The 22,801-nt window shown below is 42.0% G+C and overlaps 1 long non-coding RNA gene across 1 annotated transcript in view; it reads right to left on the bottom strand.

Moving 5' to 3' along the window:
• The window catches only part of LOC144492266 (uncharacterized), a 34,463-nt gene extending 12,894 nt beyond the window's left edge, over positions 1-21,569 (bottom strand). The window contains exon 1 of the long non-coding RNA XR_013497570.1: positions 21,496-21,569. This is a non-coding gene — a long non-coding RNA (uncharacterized LOC144492266). The remainder of the gene's footprint in view (positions 1-21,495) is intronic.
• Positions 21,570-22,801: the final 1,232 nt, after the last annotated feature.

The following is a 22,801-nucleotide window of genomic DNA, read 5'->3' as shown; positions in this document are numbered from 1 at the left end:
ATGCCAGTCAGTTTTATTTTTTAAGCATTTTTAAAAGTCCTTTGGACAAACGAGTTATATTCACACTTGAGTGTGAGGTGGCCCGTTCAGTAATTTTGACCAGTGGAAACCAGCGTTAATGCATTGTCTGTCCAAGTTTCCACAGCAGCTGGATCCAAAGTGATCCGTTTCTAGACTTGGCACAGGGTGATTTGATTTGACATTTTTCTTCGTTCTTCCCCTTTAAGGTCCCAACTGCTGCCACCTTCCTCTGCAATCTCCTGCTGGGGGAGGGTGGAGTTGTCTGGTGTTAAGTATTCTCCACACTGCCTGGCAAAGCTGCTCTGCAATTGACTGACAGGAGGTGGGCTTCCACATTGCAGGCCTAGACAACAACAACTTGGTGTTACACAGTGCCTTTAATGTAATTAAACATCCTGAGGTGCGACACAGCAGTGTAATCAAGCAGAGTTTGAAACTGAGCCACGTAAGACAATAAATAGATCTGATGTCCATTAAGAGGTTCATTTTAAACAGTGGCTTAAAGGGAGATATAGAGGAAGGAAGTTAGAGACACTTAGGGAGGAAATTCCAGAGCTTATGGCCTTGGGAACTAAAGGTGCAGCCAGTAATGATCAATGGTCAATAGGGCGACACAGCTGTCTCACAACGCCAGGGACCCCGGTTTGATTCCCGGCTTGGGGAATGTACACACTCTGCACTGTCTGTGCAGAGTGTGTACATTCTCCTCGTATCTGCATGGGTTTCCTCAGGATGCTTCGGTTTCCTCCCACAGTCCAAAAGACATGCTGGTTAGGTGCATTGGCTATGCTAAATTCTCCCTCAGTGTACTCGAAGAGGCGTTGGAGTTTGGCAACTAGGGGATTTTCAAGTAACTTCATTGCAGTGTTAATGTAAGCTTACTTGTGACACTAATAAAATAAAACTAAACTTTATGATTAAAATTGGGGATGCTCAAGAGGCCAAAATTAAATAAGCACAGGTCTCCCAGAGGGGTATCTGTGGGGCTGAAAAGATTAGTGGGATTGGCAGAGGGATGCAGGCGTGAGACCATTAGGGCATTTGAAAACAGGATGAGAATTTAAAATTCAAATGGGAGCATCTGTTGGTCAACGAATACAGTCTAAGTCAAAGCATGGGCAGCAGAATTTTGGATGACCTCATGTTTTCCATTTTGTACCTTCATATCTTCCTTCCACACAACTCACCTGAGAGGTAAGGTAAGTTTGCAAACAAGGTAAGTACGTCTAAATATCAGCTAAGCTGGGGATTCAAAATTTGTTTATTCAGTTGGTGTAATAACTCTCTATCATTAGAATGATGATCCAGCGAGCGTAATGGCCACAGATTATGTTGCATACTTGCATAGACAGTCACAACCAACTATGTGTAGTAAAGATCCTCAGATTACTTTGCACTGTCAATACTGTGGATTAGATTTACATTAGTTACTGATGTGCAACAGTTAGTTTCTTGTAACTTGGTGCCTATAAAATGTATCATGCAACAACATTCAGTTAGAATAAAACAATGTGAGGAGGAAGGAAAATTAGCTGACAAGAGGAAAATAACACTGCAGCGCATTCAAATCCAACTTTATGACCAATGTCAGTATCCTTGATTGAATTGTCTCAAACCTACAAGCTTCCATGCAACAACAACTTATATTTATATCACATCATTCAAGGACAGAAGAAATAGAAGCAGGAGTAGACCATATAGTCTCTCAAACCTGCTCTGCCATTCAATACAATCGTGATTGATCTTCTGCCTCAACAAGACTTTCTTGCACACTCCTTATATGCCTTGATTCCCTGAGAGTCCAAAAATCTGTCTAAATCAGCTTTAAACATATTCAGTGATGGAGCATCCACAACCCTCTGGGGTAGCGAATTTCAAAGATTTACAACCCTTTGAGTGAAGAAATTTCTCCTCGTCTTGGTCCTAAATGATGACCTTCTTATCCTGAGACTGTGCCCCCATGTTCCAGATTCCCCAGCCAGGAGAAACGATGACTCACTATCAAACCACTGTCAAGCCTCTTCTGTATCTTGTCATTTTCAATAGGAAAACTTCCCATTCTTCTAAACCCCAGGGAATGTAGGCCAAATTTATACAGCTCCTATCACAGAACAACCCTCTCATCCCAGGGATCAGTCTAGTGAACCTTTGCTATAAGGCCTCCAATGCCAGTATAACCTTCGCTAAATATGGAGACCAAAACTGACTATAGTTTAGGTGTGGCCTCACCAAAATCCTATACAACTGTCCCAAGACTTCCTTATTCCTGTACTTTCAATAAAGACCAACATGCCATTTGCCTTCCTAATTGCTTGTTGTGCTAGCATGCAGGTACAACAAGCAATTAATAAGGCAAATGTCATGTTGTACCTGCATGCTAGCTTTGTGTTCCCTGTATGATGATATCCGAGCCTCCCTGAACATCAACATTTAGAACTTCCAAGTCTTTTAAAAATATTCTGCTTATTTTTATTCTTACTACCAATCTGAATGACTTCACACTTCTGTACATTATACTCTATCTGCCACCTTATTGCCCATTTATGTAGTATAATTGGGTGCTTGTAGCTCTCTGAAAAGTCAAGTGATTGAGTACATGGTTTTTCTAGATGATTACAATGCTCAGGAAGCATCCAAGATGACAATTCCCAGCATGGCAAATAGTCTAAGTCAATGCAAACACTCAGTAGAAAACTGGCAAAATTACACTTTGCAAGCAATCTGTGCAGTGCTTAAAGCATGAACTCAGGCTGGTCAAGAGAATAATTATGCCTTCACTTTTTATAAAGACTTCAAAACAACTCTGCACACTTTTTGAAATAAGTTTTAAAAGAAAAAAATATTTTCAACAGAGTTTTTTTCTAGAAAACCAGGCAGGTAGAGAGAGTCAGTGGTGGAAAAAAAGATAGACCTGAAGAACCAGAGACATAGGTTGGAATTTTACTGTCCCGCCTACCACAGAAATTGGAGCGGGCAAGTGGCAGACAATGGAAAGGTCCATTGACCTTGGGTAGGATTTACAGTTTTGGGACGAGCGAGGCCGCAAAATTCCACCCATGCACAGAACAATTTTCACTGTCTTTATCTCATTGCAATCACTTTTTGTTCTCCTCACAGCTTACATTCCCACCTAGCTTTGTATTGCCAACAAACTTAGAGATAGTACTCTTAATCTCTGTCTGAATTATTAATATAGATTGCAAATAACTGAGAAAACATTAAATACTGAGCAAGAGAGATGTTAAGGGAGGTAACTAAAGCCACAGTTGAAGAGATTGTTTTTAAAACGCAGAGCGGTAGCAAGGTAGAGAATGACTCTGTTTAATACACAATTCAGTGTACTTTGAGCGGGATTATAGTAATATATAGTAAAACTATCCACATGGAAACAAACTCTTATTTATTGCATGTAATTGTGTCTGTTCCACCTCAGGTGTCACACTTCAGCATCATACACTGGAAAGCAAACCTTTTGCATGCAATTTTTTTTGTCATACATAGATTTGATTAGTTTAAATTTAATATATCGATAACATGCAGCACAAATCACAAGCACGAGGCACTACCAATTGGCAAGTAGCAAGCAGAAATAATAACAATCACGGTAGCACAGTGGTTAGCACTGCTGCTTCACAGCTCCAGGGACCTGGGTTCGATTCCCAGCTTGGGTCACTGTCTGTGTGGAGTTTGCATATTCTCCTTGTGTCTGCGTGGGATTCCTCCGGGTGCTCCGGTTTCCTCCCACAGTCCAAAGATGTGCGGTTGATTGGCCATGCTAAAATTGCCCTTAGTGTCCTGAGATGCGTAGGTTAGAGGGATTAGTGGGTAAATATGTAGGGATATGGGGGTAGGGTCTGGGTGGGATTGTGGTCGGTGCAGACTCGATGGGCTGAATGGCCTCTTTCTGTACTGTAGGGTTTCTATGATTTCTATGAAAAATGGGCAGTTAATAACAGCCACCAATAGAAGAAAGGTGAATCGGTGAAATCATCCAAAAACTATTTTTAAAAATCCATTTTGGAAATTGTACCAACAAAGATTCATAGTGCCAGGGACCCAGGATCAATTCCCGGCTTTACTAACTGTCTATGCGGAATCTGCACGTTCTCCTCGTATCTGCCTCCGGGTGCTCTGGTTTCCTCCCACAGTCCGAAAGACGTGCTGGTTAGATGCATTGGCCATGCTAAATTCTCCTTCAGTGTACCCGAATAGGCACCAGAGTGTGGTGACTAGGTGATTTTCACTGTAACTTCATTGCAGTATTAATGTAAGCCTACTTGTGACACAAATAAATAAACTAAAAACAAAACTAGTACTGGAAATAAAGTTTATAACATAATAAATAAAAGTAAATTGCAAAAAAAGACAAGAAAAGCATTAAACATAACCACACAACATTTTCTATTTTTAAGATATATCAAACAATATTTTCTATTGGGTGCTTGTAGCTCTCTGAAAAGTCAAGTGGTTGAGTACATGATCTTTCTAGACGATTACAATGCTCAGGAAGCATCTATGACGACAATTCCCAGCATGGCACATGGTCTAAGTCAATGCAAACACAGTAAAAAAACTCGCAAAATTACACTTTGCAGGCAATCTGTGCAGTGCTGAAAGCATGAAGTCAGGTTTGTTATGCCTTCACTTATTATAAAGACTTCAAAACAACTTTTGAGATAAGTTTTAAAAGTAAAAATTGTTTCAACAGAATTTTTTTTCTGGAAAAACAGGCAGATAGAGAGTCAGTGGAGGAAAACAAGACAGACATGGAGGGGTAGAGACAGATACACAGAACAATTTTCATATTCAACACTGACAACACAAATGTGAGGTGATGCATTTTGGAGGATCAAATTTAGGTGTGAATTATACTGTAAATGGCAGAACCCTTAGGAACATTAACATACAGAGGGATCTGGGCGTGCAGATCCACAGTTCCCTAAAAGTGGCAACACAGGCGGCCAATAATAAGGCATTATTAATGATTAATAAGGCATATGGCATACTTGTCTTCATCAGCTGGGACATTAAGTGCAAGAGTTGGGAAATCATGTTGCAACTATATAAGACTTTGGTTAGGACCCATTTGAAGTATTGCGTGTAGTTCTGGTCACCACACTACCAGAAGGACATGGAAACTTTGGAGAGAGTGCAAAGAAGATTCACCAGGATGTTGCCTGGTCTCGAGGGTATTGGCTATGAGGAGAAGTTGAATAAACTAAGATTGCTTTCACTGGAAAGACAGAGGCAGAAGGGAGACCTGATAGAGGTCTACAAAATTATGAGAGGCATAGATAGGGTGGATAGTCAGAGGCTTTTTCCCAGGGTGGAAGTGTCAATTATAAGGGAGCACAGGTTCAAGGTGAGGGGGGAAAGTTTAAGGGAAGTTTTTCGTGCAGAGAGTGGTGGGTGCCTGGAACACGGTGCCAGAGAAGGTGGTGGAATCAAGCATATTAGCAACATTTAAGAGACATCTGGATGGGTACATGAATAGGGAGGGAATTGAGGGATATGCAGTAAGGGCAGAAGTTTTTTTTTAGTTTAGTTAAGGCTTCAGGATCGGCACAGGCTTGGAGGGCCGAAGGGCCTGTTCCTGTGCTGTACTTTTCTTTGTCCTTTGTTCTAATGTTGTGATCTGCTTCACCGGGTCTGTACTGAATTGCACAAAGTCTCCTGCCCTTTCAAACAGCGCATTCATGATCTCTCTAATGCCTGTATAGAAATTGAATGTTGCAGTGCAATTATTGGCTTTGGATTCCCTCCCAGTGCAAGGAGCCACAAGTCATCCTGAAAGAGAGCACAGGTCAGTGACTGCCTCCCTCACCATCCTAAGCTGTTGTTGTCATTACCTCTCAGGCATGTGCAGATAGTTCAGGCAGGAGCGACAGACTTTAGGACACGCCATTGCTGATTGGCACACTTGGTCCTGTTTGCTGCATCCTGTCTGGTCACAGTCTGGTGCAACTGTCTGGTGGCTTTCTGGCCGTTATAGTACAGGATCTAATGTCATCGTTCCTCTGTGCTATTCCCCTTCTGCTGACGCTCTAGGAACACTGGGTGCCAGAGCCTACTTTGCCTCCAACAGGGGACAGAAGCGAGGCAAAGCTGTGTCTTCCAATGGTGATTTGGCCTTCAAGCAAAACCTTGCTTCTCCGGTCAAAGGGTGTGCACCCTGGTCTTCAAACACATCTTAGTCTTGCTGTCAGTGCCCAACCCCCGCCCCCCCACTGCCCCCCCCCCCCCCCCCCCCCCCCCCCACTCAATGTCCCTTAACCTTCCTCAATCACCCTCAACCTCTCCTCGGTCACATTCAACCTTCCCTCAATCACACTTGAACCTTCCTCAGTCACATTCAACCTTCCCTCAATCACCCTCAACCTCTCCTCGGTCACCTTCAATCTTCCCTCAATCACACTTGAACCTTCCTCAGTCACATTCAACCTTCCCTCAATCACCCTCAACCTCTCCTCGGTCACCTTCAATCTTCCCTCAATCACACTTGACCTTTCCTCAGTCACATTCAACCTTCCCTCAATCGCCCTCAACCTCTCCTCAGTCACCTTCAACCTTCCCTCAATCACACTTGACCTTTCTTCAGTCACATTCAACCTTCCGTCAATCGCCCTCAACCTCTCCTCGGTCACCTTCCCTTAATCACCCTCGACCCTTCCTCGGCCACCCCACAATGCTTCTCAGCATCCCCTGCCCTCTTCCAGCTAATTACTCCAGTGATGACAGGCAAACTGGTTCATCTTCCACCTTGCGAGGTCTCATCTATTGCACGCCAGCTTTAACTGGTCGCAAAAGTGAAGACTCGTGTTTCCCACGCACCTCCAACTTAATCGTTCAGGTAGCATTTAACTGCAAGAACTTGTGTCTTAAAGAGTATTCTTTGCATGTAGAGCTATTACAATTAGCTTCCCACTGCATGCTGTTGGCACTGCCATCCCATTTCCAAGGCATTGCCGGAAGAATTTGTGCTTCTATCCCAATGTCAGGAACTTGAAAGCTTGCTTCCCGCCTCATTCAACATTCCCACTGCTTCTTTCTTTTCTCCCTCGGCCAGCACCAAATTCCATCTCAAACTTACTTTTCAGGTGAATTTGGTTAGAGGGTGGATGAGTAACTGGAGCACAGTTATTGTCGTATGAAAAGAGATTGAACAGGTTAGGCCTCGACTCTCTGGAATTTAGAAGAATGAGGGGAGATCAAATTGAGATATACGAGATGATAAAAGGTATGGATAAAGTGAGTAAAGATGTGGAGTGGATGTTTCTACTGGTGGGGCATAGTCTTAGGATAGAGAGGTCATAGTCTTAGGATAAGGGGTATCAATTTTAAAACAGAGTTGAGGAGAAACTACTTCTCCCAAGGGGTTGTGAATCTGTGGAATTCGCTACCCCAAAGTGTGGTGGATGCTGGGACAGTGAGTAAATTTAAGGAGGAGTTAGATTTTTAATTGGTAATGGGTTGAAGGGTTATGGGGAGAAGGCAGGAGAATGGGGATGAGGAGCATATCAGCCATGATTGAATGGCAAAGCAGACTCGATGGGCCAAATGACCTAATTCTAATCTCAAATCTTATGAATTTATGAACAGCATATGAGTGTAATCGTTTGTCACTTTCAAGTCATATATACTGTTCTTCATTTCATTTAATACATTGGTTTTAATATTATTTATAGTCAAACAGCAAAAATGTGTTTAAGAAGCAGGAAATAGAACATAGGAATTTCTCTGCTGTGTACAAGCTCAGGAACTGGGAGATGTGACACAGATGCAGTACACTGCCATGTGATCACAAGGGTGTAATTGGAGCAGGACAAGTTTATGTCAACAGATTCCATTATAAATATAGACCTAGGGATTTACAAAGGAAACAATTGACAAGAAATGCATGCAAAGTAAGATTTTTAATATATTACCAGTCGATCTCCTGTGGTACTGTCCACAGGGAGTCAATGCCAAGTGTCATCTACTTGTGAAGCAGTGGTTAGAAGGTAGGAAATAATTATCTCAAGGCATGCATATAATTCAATTCCCATTTTGAAGACAACTGTCAGTTTTTTGCATTATAAATTTCAGTGTACACATATAGACAGTGGAATCGGAAATACAACAAGATCTGTATCAAAACAGTGGCAAGCCTATGACCAGCATCCCATTAGCAATGAGCATTCAGGGAGGCTAGGGATTAAAGATTTATAGCAGTAGTATGCTTTTCAGTAATGTTATATTGAATGTCAATGTATACACACACAAACTTAATGTTCAGTTGTCTGCATCAGCTAGAAACATTGTAATCAATGGGGTACAGTGAGTGTTACAACACAAAGGTCAGTGAAAGTTGCTGACTTCTTAATAGAAATGATGGTCAGATGCAAAATAAAGTATTCTAAATTAAATGCATGGCTTAAAAACTAAACAGAAACGTAAAACATTCGGAGATGAACAGCTTTAATAGCCAGATTACTTCTTACCTTGTGGAATCTCATCCAAAAACATTTAAGAAGCTATCCAAACTGGCACAGACAACTCAGAAGGTTGCCAGACAATCACCTATGATTGCATAATCACTGCCATAATTACATTAGGGTTTTTCATTATAAATATGCCAGAGGACTTTATAATGGGGAGGTTGACCCATGAAACATGGCAACACGAAGTCAAGTTTTGCATACAAATGTTGCATTTTGTTTCTTTTTACTTTGAAACTACCAGAAAGGTGGGTCTAATTTGATTCATGCTGGAGTGCAGCATTTGCCAAACTGGGTTCCATGGAACCCTGGGGTTCCTTAGGACTCATCCAGGGTTTCTGCGGCAGATCCAGCTCTTTTAGGTTTGAAAAAGGCTGTCCTTCCAACTTGTCCAATCAAAGGCGGTTTTTGGGTGCATTGACTACTGATAAATGCACTAGTCAGCTTCTGATTGGACGTGCTGGAAACAGCGGCAAAGTCAGCATTGAAAGTTACAGGCAAAGGCAAAGGCGACCAGACAGTGGGGTGATGTAGGCCACAGCCACAGGGCGGGAGAGGCCAGAATTGGGGTGGGAGAGATCAGGACAAGAGGGGAAGCTGACTGGAAGGAACGGAGAGAGAGTTGTATGTTTGTGTGTTTGTGTGAGGGAGATAGACGTGTAAAAAGTGAAAGTGTGAGTGAGAAGGGGTGAGAGAGAAGTGAGATAGTGAGTCTGTATGAGAGAGAGATGAGTATGTGTATGAGGGAGAGAGGTGAGATGCTGATTGTGTGTGAGAGAGATGTGCATGAGGGTGTGTAAGAGAGAGTGGGAGTGTGAGTGTGCATATGTGTGGGTGGGAGAGAGAATGAGTGTGTATGAGAGGTGAGATTGTGAGTGTATGAGAGAGAGAGATGTACATGAGGGTGTGTAAGAGAGAGGTGGGAATGTGAATGTGTATATGTGTGCGAGAGATGAGAGTGAATGACAAAAAGAAGATAAGACTTCAGTATTTGTGAAATAAGAACATTTTAATTAGAATAAATGTATACATACAAAAAATAGAAAAGACTTTTGTAACTTTAATTTTGCACATTTGTAACTACATTTGGAAAAACAATCAATTGTTTGTAGTTTAACTCTTCAACTTAATAAAAGTATCTCCTAGGGATCCCATCAGTACTCTTGGGAGGTCAAAAGTTTTCTGTGACCAGAAATGTTTAGGAAATTCTGCTGTAGTGTAATGTGTTGTATTGGATATCGGGTTAATTTTTACTGTTTAATATACTCTGTACTTTATCTCAGAAAGTGGTGCAACATTGCATGATTTGATCTCTCATATAGCCTGTTGAAAGATGTAGGACAGTAGTAAGATGTGTTGCAATAATGGGCCTGTTTTCCTATATCTCTGCGGAATCAGTGGCCCTTAACCTCCTGGCTCGCCTGCGTCAGATTAGGGGGGGGGGGGGGGGGTACCCCAAGGATGTGTTGGGGAATCCCTCTTGGAGGTTCCCAAGTAAGGGTTTAACCTGATAATTGTCCAGAAGCACTAGCTTCCCCTGGACAATTGTACTGGGAACCATCCACAAAGTGATTTAAATTGCTAACTTCAAATGGTTCTGCCAGTTTTACACTCGGTTGTTACTTTGAAAGGGTTAGAAGGGGAAAAAAAACACTTCTAACATCAGAGTAACTGTAAGACTGAGCCCTGCACGGGACACACCCTCAAAGCCCCAGGGGACTCCCAAATTAATCACCTCACTCCCCATGGTACTCCCCACCTGCACGGGATTTCCCACACCCCACCGTAGTGCTGTAAAAAGGGGGCATGTCCTCCTTTGTTTCTGCTCCTTTTACAATTAACCGCTGGAGCCAGGGATTTGCTTCACTGTTTGAGTCCCACCCAACCTGAGTCAGGAAAGTCAGATGACACGGGCGCTTTAGAATTTAAACACAGGTAAGTCAGTACAGAGTGGCAAATCCGCTGCTGATTGCCACTCCGAGCATGGTATAGTTTATTAAATACTTGGTACAGAATCGTCCCGTCCCACCCGCATAGGAATCGTAACGGGCAAGACACGGACCATGCGGAGATCCATTGACCTCAGGTGGAATTTTCCTGTTTTGGGGCACGCATGGCTGGAAAATCCCACCCTTTGTATTTGTCTAACAATGCCAAGAATATTGTATAGTGGTAGTCAGTGGAAAGTAGTGGTGGAGACTTCTTTATCATTGCCTGAAAGTTTTGAGAAAGTCCCAAGCCTCAAACATGCAGATATATGGTCAAATTAGTGTCAGAGATTTTCCAGATATCACATCACGTTGAGCCTCACTGCGAAGACGAAGAGTGAACTAGTCAGTACACTGTTATATGTGACTGTGATTGTGTGGACGATATCCTCATCATGCAGGGTGTCGATGAGGAGAAAGCCACATACAAAGGAGTAACGAAAGCATGACAGATACTTCAAACTGAGAAATGATATCATCATTGAACAGACTAAATTTAACAAACGTACCTAACATCAAGAGGAAAGTGTCGATGCACCCATAATTGACCTGTACAGACTTGCAGAAGACAGAGTGTGGCAACTTGAAAGATGAGCTGATCAGAGACCAAATCGTCATGGGAATGTTGGATGATGCCTTGTCTGAACACTTGCTGTCAAGAGATGATCAAACCTTAGCAAAGACTATCCAACTGAGCAGACGTGCTGAGGTCAGGAGACAGAATCAATGTGTGGGTCGAGGTGACAGCTAGAGCCTGATCCTCAAAAGCAGCTGAATCAGTAGATTGTATTAAATATAAAACAAGAAAAAGTCATTGCACATAAGCAGGGGAGACAGGAAGAACATTGATCAACAGCCCAAGGTAATTGTAATTGGTGTGGCAGAGTGTTAAAACTGCTGCAGCAAAGAGGCCAAATGCCAATTATGTGGAAAAATGGGCCACTTCCAAGCTATGGGCAGTAGCAAGAAGCCCGTACAGAAAACACACAAAGGGAAGCTTCTGAAAGGCAGCAAGGCCCAGGAAGTAGATGAAATCCTTGATATTGGAGAGATCCAGGAAATGAATGCTGATGATACTGGAATACTGATATCCTAGTTGAGGGAAACAAGACACACGTTAAGTTAGACACAGGGGAGGTAGTTTCAGTTTTTTTGGAATCTGATTGGAGTGGTTGGAGAGAAGCTGTCTTCAGCCATCATGCAAAAAAATTATGCAGGCCAAGAGGGATGGTATTCAAGGTCAGGACAGAACTGAAGGCAACCTTCCAATATCAAGAGCAAGAAATCACAGAAACATTATATGTGATTTAGAACCGAAGACAGTCACTTTTGAGCGGAAAAGCCTATACCAACTCACATCTGATTTGCAGGGCAGAAGAACAGGAAAACCAAGAATATCAGCCCAAAAGCTTCAGAGCTGAATTCCCACAGCTGTTCACGGCACTAGGAAAGCTGAAGATTGCGCAACACATCACTCTACTTTCTGAACCAAAGCCAGTGCGCCTGTTTACACCCAAAATAATTCCTCATCCACTCTTGCAAAGGGTAAAGAAGTAAATTGAGTCCATGTTGAAGTTGAGGGTTATTTCACCTGTGACAGAAGCAACAAGCTAGTGTCGGGAATCATCCCAGTGCCAAAACACAATGGATTTATCAGAATTTACATAAATCTTACACAGCTGAACAAAGCAGTTGAACGTAAAGTTCATCCCATGTCATCTGTAGATGACAGCTGAGCAAAATTAGGAAAGAAATCAATCTTTACAAAATTAGATGCAAATAGTATTTTTTTGGCAAATATACTTCTATGAAGAGTCTAAGTTGTTCACTAAGGTTCGTTACACTGTTTGAGAGGTTTAATTTCAGCAGCCGCCCCTTTGGCATCTCACCAGTGCTAGAAATCTTTCAGAGGGCGATTTCAGGCATCCTAGAAGGACTGGACAGTGTGTCATATCGATGATATCCTGATCCATAGATCCACTCAGATAGGGATGGGAAGCTACTGGCCAGCAATGGGGTGATGAACCCTGAGTAACCTGGGGGTGGGGGGGTGGTAGCCCCCCCTCCTGCTCCTTTCCCACCTACCAGCTTCTTCTGTGGCTTCTTTTGCAGCCTCTAGGTTTCTTCTGTGGCCCTGCTGACTCCATTATCACCTCCCCCCGCCCCCCGGCTTCTTCCTTGGCACTCCATGGGGCAGGGGTTCAGCTTCTGCAAACTGCCAAACTTCCAGGCTCTTTACACAGAGACAGAATGGGACAAGAGAGAGAGAGACAGAGTGGGAAAGGGGAGAAACGAATGAGACAGAGTGGGAAAGGAGAGCGAGGTTGAGAGGGAAAGGGGGGAGAGTGACAGAGTGGGAAAGGCAAGAAAAACTGAATGGGAAAGAAAAGAGAGAGAGAGAGAGACAGAGTAGGATAGGACTGAGAGATTGGAAAAAGTGTCAGAGTGGGAAAGGAGACAGAGAGAGAGAGACAAAGGAGAGAGAGAGGGGGGAATAAAGGAGGTCAGAGAGTACTGCATCAAGGAATGGCCAGCAGACATGCCAAACATTCCCATTATCAGAGAGCAGAGAGGACACTTCAGTGTTATGATTTACTCATCTATGATGAGAGATCGGTCATTCGAGAGCTCTGAGACTCACTACACTATGATTGCACCAAGGATATTTAAGTTAGCAAAATAGCAAAATATCCAGCCAGAGCAAGTTATTCCATTTTGTGGCCAGGTCTCAAAGTTGCTTATTACTTGTGCTATTCATGACCAGGAGCCAAGAGAACTATGGATATCATCTTCCCATCACAACCGTGAGAACTGCTTGGGATGGAGGTCTTAGAACACAGATGCAAGATGTTCTTGATCTTGTTAGACTACAACTCCACATAGACAGAAGTCAAGCAACTGCAGAGTACAGTTCTGAAGCTGTAATTACATCACTGAAGAAGATATTTACAACACATGGAATCTCAAATTGTGTAATCTGATAGAATGGACTGCAGATTGCCAATGAATAGTTTGAAGAGTTCATGGCAGTGTGTGGATTTGTCCGTACTACCAGCTCACCAAGATACTCTCAATTATGAAGCTGAAATCGGAGTGTGTACAGTGAAAGCATTGCAGAAGAAGAACGATGACATCCAATTTGCACTTTTTCTTTTATTCATTTGTGGGACATGGGTGTCGCTGGCTGGCCAGCATTTATTGCCCATCCCTAGTTGCCCAAGGGCAGTTGAGAGTCAACCACATTGCTGTGGCTCTGGAATCACAGGTAGGCCAGACCAGGTAAGGAGGGCAGATTTCCTTCCCAAATGGACATTGATGAATCAGATGGGTTTTTCCGACAATCAACAATGGTTTCATGGTCATCTGCAAATTCTTAATTCCAGATATTTTTTATTGAATTCAAATTCCACCGTCTGCCGTGGCGGGACTTGAAGCCAGATCCCCAAAACATTAGCTGAGTTTCTGGATTAATAGTCTAGCGATAATACCACAAGGCCATCGCCTCCCCTGAGCTCTCATTCAACTTCTGAGCTATCATTCAACTCGGCTTCAAAATGGTCCAGCACCATGTCAACTCCTAATGGGAAGGAGACGGAGAACTCAACTCTCTGCTCTCCCACACACACTCATGAAGCATGTATAAGCTGATGACTTAAACAAAGTAAGGGAAAAAGAGGATGAGTACCTTTCCATCCAGAATTAGAACTATGACAAATGTCACAAATCACACAACCAGCCAAACCTCCAACAAGAGAGCCGTTTGGATCTGAGACCAAACTACCTATGGAAGGTGGTTGAACAGACACCATATCCATAGTCCGACCTCATCCAAAAGAGTATGGCACAGTGGTGGCACGGTGGCACAGTGGTTAGCACTGCTGCCTCACAGCTCCAGGGACCTGGGTTCGATTCCCGACTTGGGTCAATGTCTGTGTGGAGTTTGCACATTCTCCTCGTGTTTGCGTGGGTTTCCTCCGGGTGCTCCGGTTTCCTCCCACGGTCCAAAGATGTGCGGGTTAGGTTGATTGGACATGCTAAATTCACTCTTAGTATCCCGGGATGTAATAGGTTAGAGGTATTAGCAGGGTAACTAAGTGGGGATAAGGGCCTGGGTGGGATTGTTGTCGGTGCAGACTCAATGGGCCGAATGGCCTCCTTCTGCACTGTAGGGTTTCTATGATTTCTATGAGTACAGTGAGACAGAACCGATGTGCACTGGTTTCCATTTAGGAGCGCTCTACCCAATATAATCATAAGAATCATAAGAACTAGTAGCAGGAGTAGGCAATTCAGTCCCTGAATCTGCACCGCCATTTAATACAACCATGGCTGATCTCATCTCGGCCTCAAATCCACTTACCTGGCTGTTCACCAGAGCCCTTGCTAATTAAAAATCTGTCCACTCCTTCCTTAAATTTACTCAAGGACCTGGCATCCCACACTCTGGAGTAATAAATTCCACAGACTCATGACCCTTTGAGAGAACTAATTTCTCCTTATCTCATTTTTAAATCTGCCAACCCTCCCATCCTAAAACTAAGAGCTCGTGTTCTAGATTGCCCCATGAGAGGAATCAGGTTTAGACTCTGTCAACATTGCGTCAGGATCAATTGGGTACTTGAGGTCCATTCAAGCGTGAAGGGAAATGAATGTAAACACAGGTGGCTGGAGGATGATAGAAATCCATTGAGTTGTCAATTAAAACTTTTTCAAGACAGTGCACATTGAATTTGTTTGAAATCATTGGAATGGGGAAGGTTTCAAAGGTTTCACTTTGCTAAGAAGCCTCAGAGACTTCAAATCAAAGCTGTGTGCATACATTGGGGCTGAGTGCACAGTTGGGCAGACTGGAATATGCCCCCCGCACCCCCCCCGGGTGAAATTGACACCTCTCTGTCAGAGGACTTCAAAGGGGTCTTCTCTCACCTGAAGCTTCTGATAGGGAGAAAGGAAAATCTTTGTTGCAGAATAGAGTACTGAAATGATTTAAAAGCCTGCCAGGTGACAAGGGGGCATAGAGATTAAAATGACTTGGCCACTTCAAAGTTTCAAAGAACAGCAGGGCCGGTCAGCAGGATGCTCGAGATGAGCCCATCTGCATCTTTTGGTTGGGTGAATCCCACCTCACAGACGCTGCCAGCGCCAATGGGAACCACTCTTGTTTTCCACTGGCAAGGGTGCTTCGCCTCAAAATGGGAGAATCGGGCCCAAAGTCCCTGCTCACTTGAACGTTAACCTTCATGCCAACCTCAAAGGACCATCATCGAACAACTATTAGATTAAATAGGGTACTGAGAAGCAATGACTCTAAATCACAGAATATAATATTTCAAAACAATTTAAAATACCACTATTCCATGGAATGAAAACAAAACTTAACTTAATGTAAATCAGTAACCCTTATCCAATGAAAGCTCTCAGCCATGAGCTTCCCAACAGGTTCACTGGGAAACATTTTCTAACCTCATGATGAAGACTGAAATAAAAGCAAAATACTGCAGATGCTGGAAATCTGAAGCAAAAACAGAAAGTAGAACATAGAACATAGAAAGCCACAGCACAAACAGGCCCTTCGGCCCACAAGTTGCGCCGATCACATCCCCACCTCTAGGCCTATCTATAGCCCTCAATCCCATTAAATCCCATGTACTCATCCAGAAGTCTCTTAAAAGACCCCAACGAGTTTGCCTCCACCACCACCGACGTCAGCCGATTCCACTCACCCACCACCCTCTGAGTGAAAAACTTACCCCTGACATCTCCTCTGTACCTACCCCCCAGCACCTTAAACCTGTGTCCTCTCGTAGCAACCATTTCAGCCCTTGGAAATAGCCTCTGAGAGTCTACCCTATCCAGACCTCTCAACATCTTGTAAACCTCTATCAGGTCACCTCTCATCCTTCGTCTCTCCAGGGAGAAGAGACCAAGCTCCCTCAACCTATCCTCATAAGGCATGCCCCCCAATCCAGGCAACATCCTTGTAAATCTCCTCTGCACCCTTTCAATGGCTTCAACATCTTTCCTGTAATGAGGTGACCAGAACTGCGCGCAGTACTCCAAGTGGGGTCTAACCAGGGTCCTATAAAGCTGCAGCATTATCTCCCGACTCCTAAACTCAATCCCTCGATTAATGAAGGCCAGTACGCCGTACGCCTTCTTGACCGCATCCTCCACCTGCGAGGCCGATTTAAGAGTCCTATGGACCCGGACCCCAAGGTCCTTCTGATCCTCTACACTGCTAAGAATGGTACCCTTCATATTATACTGCTGCTTCATCCCATTGGATCTGCCAAAATGGATCACCACACACTTATCCGGGTTGAAGTCCATCTGCCACTTCTCCGCCCAGTCTTGCATTCTATCTATGTCTCGCTGCAACTTCTGACATCCCTCCAAACTATCCACAACACCACCTACCTTGGTGTCGTCAGCAAACTTACCAACCCATCCCTCCACTTCCTCATCCAGGTCATTTATGAAAATGACAAACAGCAAGGGTCCCAGAACAGATCCCTGGGGCACTCCACTGGTCACTGACCTCCATGCAGAGAAAGACCCCTCCACAGCCACTCTCTGCCTTCTGCAGGCAAGCCAGTTCTGGAAAACTTCAGCAGGCCTGGCAGCAACTATGGAGAGAGAAACAAAGTTAATGGGGTAAATTTTCCAGTCCCACCCACCATGGGAATTGGTGTGTGTGGGACAGAAAATTTCACGGACCATTTAAAGTTCTGTTGACTTCGGGTGTGAATTTCCAGTCTTGGGGTCCGCATGACCAGAAAAACCCACCCAACAGCTCACATCCAATGTGACTCTTCTTCGGAATTCTGAATAAGGGCCATATTGGACTTGAAACTTTAACTCTGTTTTCCTCTCTCCACGGATACTGCCAGACCTGCTGAGTTTTTCCAGCACTTTCTGTTTTTATCTTATGAAAGAGACCATTTGGATTTGCAAGACAATGCTGATCTCCAGAAATGATTCAGCCATACGAACCATCATCAACTATTCCATACCAATTTGGCTTCAGGTGAACAACTGTTCATTGCAGTACGTCCTTTAGAAATGAGGCTGAACTGTCGCACCCCGGACATACTCTCTTCCACCTTCTTCCATCAGGGAAAAGGTACAAAATCTGAGGTCACGTACCAACTGACTCAAGGACAGCTTCTTCCCTGCTGCCACCAGACTTTTTAATGCACCTGCCTTATATTAAGTTGATCTTTCTCTACACCCTAACTATGACTGTAACACTATGTTCTGCATTCTCTCCTTTCCTTCTCTCCTATGTATTTTATGAACAGTATGCTTTGTCTGTATAGTGTGCGAGAAAAATACTTTTCACTTTATCCCAATACATGTGACAATAATAAATCAAATCAAAACTTTATGTTCATACTGACATCAGGAGTTGCCATCAAATGAACAATAAGTTCATAAATTTAGAATGATGTTTCCTAAAGTTTTCTCTATTTTATGAAAGAATAAATCCCACAACTTGATTCTCCCTCTTTGTCGCAATAAAAGCTCGGAATGCTGCTTAATGTGAGCTCCCACAACAGCAAAGAGCCACAATTTAAAGCAGAAATTCTTTGTGCTGTTCACAAAAATACTTCCTTACCGCCGTGGCCAAATGTTGAGGAGCGACTTTCATTTGTATATCGCCATGTTGAGAGATTTTTCCATTTGAGTTGATTCAGCAAGTTCACATGGCAGAGTGCATAGTGCCATGTAGGGCAATTTATTCAATAACTAGAGGTGATCTAATTCCATCAGACTTATCCAGCGAGCTCAATGCTCAGTTTTTTATTTTTATAATGCAAAGACTGTGAACAACAGATCCCTTCATTTTCACCACTTACCGATGCATTTCTTTTGAATATGAAACTTCAGGCTATTGAGGTCTGTCAGTAAATATTCTTAATAAAGAGAGATTTGCTGACACATACTTCTTGAGTTCTCTGATTCATTTCATATATCTGTTATGTTTTCTTTCCTCTGAATGTTGTCCTTTCTGCCACTTTCATTCTTATCAATTCTCAACTGGAGCTACACGCTGTATGAAGGAGCAGATTCCTTGCTGCCCATGAAATTTGCAACGGCAACCTTAAATCTTTACCCAAACTGTTATTGCCGACTCTCTTTTTTTGAAGCAGTTCTCAGCTCCTGCCTTTGATTGATCCTCAGATAATAATTGACATGTTTTTCACATGCTTTGAGAATCTTAATTGGAACCAGCAGAGTCCAGCTTAGAAGTCACAGATTAATCCATTAGCAATCCAGGCAATGCTTAAGTAGGCAATATATGTACACATTGGACTGCAAACAAATTATAGTTCTAAAATATGGTCTGATAGCACACAAAATAATATGTGTATGGAATAATTGGCCCACCAAATACCATATGAAACAGAACAATACCAGGTGTGATAGAGTCTGAATTAAATGTCCCTTGACTCTATTGTTCAAATGACCGCACTAATTTAGTTTTCAGGTGCTTCTTATGACGTAAAGAACTGGGTCCATTTCTTTGTGAAAACATTGAATCAATTAAGTTAAATGTTTGATTTTTACATGCAGCATTTATTTTTGCCTCTCAGACACACTACCCCGTTTGTATTTTGTGAGATTTATCCATGGAGAATTTGATGGTAATTGTATAAAATGTGTTTTGTCTGCACTGTGAAAAGCGTCCCCACAGATTTGGGTTTTGACACATAAGGGGTTAAAAAAGAAGGTGACAAGAAGGCTAAAAGAAGATTCTGTAAGAAAGCATGTGCCAAAAATGCAAAGGGAAGCTGAATTTGTACCATAGTGAGATAAAAATTTGTCAATGTAAAATAAAAGTCTGAACTAAATTCGAGCATTTTCGCAAGGGCAATTAATCTAATGGAAACATCTTGCCATTGAAGTGTTTATGTTATGCAATTTTTCATTTCAGCATTTGCCAATGATTGTTTTGTACCACTGATGGTTTCAAAATAGAACTACTGGTTGCTTCAAACCTTTACTATTATCTATCATTTTGTACTGTAGCATGATGGAACATTTTATTAAAAGTAGGAAGCAGTTAAGCTACTATTGAGATCATTGTTAGTCCCTCAATTGCACACCTCTCCTCGGGAAGAGTTGAGAAGAAGGGTGACTTCAGGACTATCGGGAATCGAAGCCAGCTCAGCAATTATGGTTTGAATGTTGAGAGAAAAGAAGGCATTGCACCATAAAAATCCCCCAAATTAATACTGTACCAGGGAATATAAAACATTTAATATGCTCCAAAACTTGTCTATAATGACTATATATGAAAATAGCATATTTTTACTTGCTTGCTGTTGGTCCGCTATACCATAAGAAGTTTCTGAATTGTCTATATTCCTGAAAATAAAGTTATCAATGCTGACATATTAACTTCAGCATACCTTTTAGATATTAATGTTAGGCAGAAAGAATGCTGTTTGAATGTTTGTTATGCAGCTAAAGCACCATGATAATAATTGATTCTCTCCCTTTTAAACTGAAAGGAATTTTTTTTATTGCAAGTTATATGATGTTAAAAACATTCATTTGAAATTTCAGAACGTTTGATTCACATGTTAGAGTACCTGCAAATAGCTTCTGGTTTTAATAATTTTTCTTTCTAAACTACTTTTCTGTTGGTCTTTTAATTTGCATTTCCTGACCTTGGCATTAATGAGTCTACTCTTGGCATTTATGCATTTTCTGCAGCTTGATGGCAGATTCATAGTACTTCTACCACAAGCAGATTTGACAGCATAAACTTGCATTGATGCCAGGCTCCCAGGATCCACATTAGAATTGAAAAAGCAACTTAAGAAGCAATGTCTCTTCAAGGTTTCCAAAAGCATAAAGAAATTCTGGGATTCATTTTTTTTCTCCAATCCACCACCATCCTCTCCTGAAAGCAATGATTGTTGACCGCGGCTTAAGTTTAAATTTATTTATTAGTGTCACAAGTAGGCTTATATTAACACTGCAATGAAGTCACTGTGAAAATCCCCGAGTCGCCACACTCCAGCGCCTGCTCGGGTACACTGAGGGAGAATTTAGCATGGCTAATGCACCTAACCAGCACGTCTTTTGGACTTGTGAGTATGATTGCGCATCCTATGCAAAAGACACAAAGATTGGTATTCATGTGTGACCTTGGACAATTGACCGATAACAGTGTGGAGGCATAAGAGTTGAATTTTACCCTGTCCACAATCGATAGTCACACAACACTTTTCAGCAAGGATCACTGGGCAGCAATAGGAGCAGGAAGCTTCTTTTCCTCTTCTCAGGCTTCGGGTACTGTAACCCAACTGCATTACCCCTCTACAGTCTCAGCTGAAATTAGCCAACTCACAAAATACTTTTATTTTTAGTTTATTTATTTATTAGTCACAAGTAAGGCTTACATTAACACTGCAATGAAGTTACTGTGAAATTCCCCTAGTCGCCATAATCCGGTGCCTGTTCGGGCCAATGCACCTAACCAGCACGTCTTTCAGAATGTGGGAGGAAACCCACGCAGATACAGGGAGAACGTGCAAAATCCACACAGACAGCGACCTGAGCCGGGAATCGAACCCAGGTCCCTGGCGCTGTGAAGCAGCAGTACTAACCACTGTGCTTCCGTGCTGCAGTCAAGCTTTAAACCTACCTGGTCTGTCAGGACTCTGTTATTCCAGGAGTCATTGAGAAAGGAACAATCCAACTCCAAACTCTGGATTTTGCTTTCTTACAGGTGGTATGGTTTATCCCTCCAGGACTACCAGAGATGGTGTTTGAAATTTGATTGGCGGATTTGAAAAAAAGCAGCGAAAGATCTAAATTGGCTTACATTCCTTTTAATTCAAAAACGGCTTTGGGGCAGATCTGCCTCAGGTAAGAAGCTGGCAATAGCATTCGTAGAGAGTTGATCCATTTTTGAACAGCCATACATTAGCAGCTCAGTTCCATATCACTAAGTACTTCAAAAGATACATGCAGATATGAATGCACCAGCTCACCTGAAAGCTTTGTACTTTTAAACTCTCGCCAATTCTTTCATATATGTTATGAGATGATCAGATTCCTTCCCTTCTGAAGATTTAATAAGAAAAAATTATAGAGAGTTGTTTACATCTCTCACAAATTGATTTTTTTTTCATGGCCTTTTATGTGAAAACAAAGAAATAAAGGCTATGGAAAATAAAAACACAATTAGGCAAAGCATAATTATGTGATTCAGGTCACAGTGACTCATGTGCAGCCACTAGATAACACTGTTTTAATGTGTTGTAGTTTAATAAGGCAGGAAAGGTATAAAGATCTCTGTGTGTAAAAGGTGAACAAGCCTTTTAATTAGCTGTTATTGTATCATTCCTTGATAATCTTTCCCCTTCCCTTTATATTGATTAATTATGAAAATCCACAACACAAAAGAAACTCCACAAAAGTCTTGTCAGTGTCTTCTTTAATAGGCTGGGAGCGCAATATAATCTGTCAGATCCAAAAAGAAGCTTCAAATATGCTAATGAACAATGATTAATGATGGGTTTCTATATTCTATAAATATGAAGACTCAATCTGCACCTGCAATTGGCCCCATGATAAAAAAAAGCCTTTACAAAGCAATATTTAGCAAATCTCAATTATAAAGATTGTCATTCTTTTTAAAATACTGGTGGGTGTGTTTTTAAAAATCCATGGGCTCATCACGTTTAATTTATACCAGGCTCCTGGAACAGATCGACAATGAATCTGTTTAAATATAGGAGTTTTTTTTGTTAAAACCACATTGTTAGGTTGATTTGGAGATAACCGCTTGAATGTTCCTTTGTAGCTCATTCTTTAACCCCACACAGTTTTTGTAGCAGCTGTAAAAATGTTTTATAAATTTCTAATCATTTTGCGGTGAGGACCTGGATTTGTAGAGAATCACATTAGATTCCAAACTTTAGAATAAACATAAGCAAAATCATCTGTAAATCAAGTTTGCAAAAATAGTGATGTTTTATTTCAGTAACATATGTCTTTGCGAAAGAAACAGACAATTGTGCAACACTGATGGATGGTTGTTAACTGTGTAGAGCCCACATGAACTCAGATCTGTGGCTTAAATGAATTTGCTGGAGTTCTGCCATTTCTTGTGTTATCGATATACTGTGTAGACATGAAACATGAATTAAAGCCACATTAAGGAATATTAAATGTTCAATCCAAACGCTGATTCAATACAGCAAAACAAAAATAAAACTTAATAGTCCTTGACAAAAAAAAATCATAACCTTTACCTCACAATGCATTAAGAAGTCCTAATTTAAAACTATTTTC

This window comes from Mustelus asterias, chromosome 4, assembly GCF_964213995.1.
Source record: "Mustelus asterias chromosome 4, sMusAst1.hap1.1, whole genome shotgun sequence".
In the NCBI taxonomy this organism is placed as follows: domain Eukaryota; kingdom Metazoa; phylum Chordata; class Chondrichthyes; order Carcharhiniformes; family Triakidae; genus Mustelus; species Mustelus asterias.
This window is presented reverse-complemented; position numbering and strand designations above follow the sequence as displayed.